Source organism: Liolophura sinensis, chromosome 8, assembly GCF_032854445.1.
Source record: "Liolophura sinensis isolate JHLJ2023 chromosome 8, CUHK_Ljap_v2, whole genome shotgun sequence".
In the NCBI taxonomy this organism is placed as follows: Eukaryota; Metazoa; Mollusca; class Polyplacophora; order Chitonida; family Chitonidae; genus Liolophura; species Liolophura sinensis.
Genome location: NC_088302.1, coordinates 49,430,525 through 49,432,769, shown reverse-complemented (window position 1 = coordinate 49,432,769; position 2,245 = coordinate 49,430,525).

Sequence of the window (2,245 nt, the reverse complement as noted above, 5' to 3'; positions counted from 1 at the left end):
AGGCAAGCCAAACTTTGAGTCACTGCATACATCATACCACATGATGAAAAGGGAAAGACTCGACAGGGTGTATATGAACAAGCTATGTACCGTTTTTCACTCCGCTGGGTTATGGAAGGCATCCGAGATTTCCATTACTGCCAGTATAGGCATCACCGGGACATGGTACATATCGTCTTTGACATGCAGGTCAAGTTCACTCATTCAATGTCGTTTCAAGCAAGGCAAAAATTACCTTAACCGTTTACAGTAACTCGGAAGTCCAAATTCTGACCAAATCCTGACCAACAGGCCAAATATACTGAAGACGTGTCGGTAAACCTATGTACACCTGCTTATATTCGCCCAAGACGTACAGCACGCCGTACGTATAGCGATGGGAAATGGTCTGAGATATTTGTTGTACTGAAGTGCACGTGCACGCATCCAGAGCGTCGACGGCAGCATGTAGAACCTTGTCTACCCCAGCTGCCACGCCACATGTACACACAGTCTGCGGAACATGTGAATCAGAGCGGGCTTGCGGTGGTGTAGCGGGCGAAGGGGTATACAGACAACTCAGCTTGGAAAGCCATTTTTGGTAACGTGCACATCCCCTTACCGTCAAAAGTGTGAGGGTGATGTGAGGCTTACTCTCGGTTTACGATGCATACCAATGTATACTATTAATGTATCAGTGTCTCATCCGCACTGGTCAAAGCACGCCGTACGTCTCACTCCGCGCAATGAACCCTAACAAAGATTCATTCATGGGCACAATTTGGCTATAATTAGAAGAAACAAAATGCATAAACATAATATTATGGGGGGGGGGGGGGGAATACTCATAATGAATATGCACATTCATGTCTAAGAGATTGTGTGTAATTGGTTTTTATGAATAATCAGTGATTAAGAACAAAACCTCTCTCAAAATACCCATCCGTATTCTGTAAAATACACATACATGTACACCAATCAAACATTAAGTATGCTGCACGTTACATGTATGCCGTACTGTACATTATATACGGTACACGTTTGACACTGCTCACATGAGGAAATACAACCAAACTGACCGATAATTTCACACTAAATCACAGCATCACTGAACACGTGCTGCATCACCGATACATGCATAATTCATGAATATAATAAGTGAACTGATACTCTTTAACACGGAATCCTTGTAAGAGCAACATCGTGCAGACATTCTATACACACACGCGTTGAATAAAAAGTCGAATTTGCTTACGACACCAATGTCAGAAAATTATGCAAACGATATAGTTTCAAAATTAATCCTTTATATGTGTATGTTAATGTATACTGCTGTCGGAATACAAAGATGTAGAAAATTGAGGTCATTTTCTTTGATTACATATAGGTATATAAAGTATGTTTTAAAAATTTAAATTTTTCTCAACTGATTCAATGACAAATTATTATAAATCTCGGCGGAATGTTGAAAAGTTAAAAATTGCATTCAAATATACTAGGATTCCTTCGTGAATCTAATCCACGTTTGCCGCTTTCTTTCATATGCCTATGTAGACCTACCAGTTATAATTATTGATGTTAAACGCCTAACTCGTTTTCATTTACGACAGCTGTCAGTTGTGCGGATTGATTATGTCCAAAAGCCCACTAAGAGGGCATGTTAAGGCCTATCAAATTGGATAGACAATGTTCCCCATGTCAGGATCTGCACTTCATTTTCACCTTCAAATCCAAAATTCACGGATCCCACTGGGATTGAAATTGGATTTCCGGGGTTTCATGCAATTAAATCGATCGGTTTCACGATTCTCCCGTATCAGAAACGAAGACATTATCATCAGCCGCGATCACAATAGCAAATATATTTGTCCACCTGAAAAAGACCGGTTTTAAAGCCAGTTCAGTTCATCTCATGGCTGCTTGCCTTTACACATCTATCAGTACTTCTATGGTTTGATCTGCCTACTGGGCATGCGAACGTGCACCCCTGACGTCGGGAATCGGAGTACATCTGCGCCGGCAATTGTCGTTTAATGGACAAAATGGTGGACTTTAACCGAGCAATTCTACTTTAGGCCACCAAAACTTGCAGTTTACCTTGGTCACTTTTGTCGCTATTTTAAACGACCGAGCCAGCCCCGCGACCCGCCATTTTTTACATAGTGTAACCGCGACTATCGCAATCTCGTCAAGTTCCGGTCTCAAAACCGGAGTTAAACATAGATTAAGGATTCAAAGAGCTGCGGAAACACAAACACAACAAAAA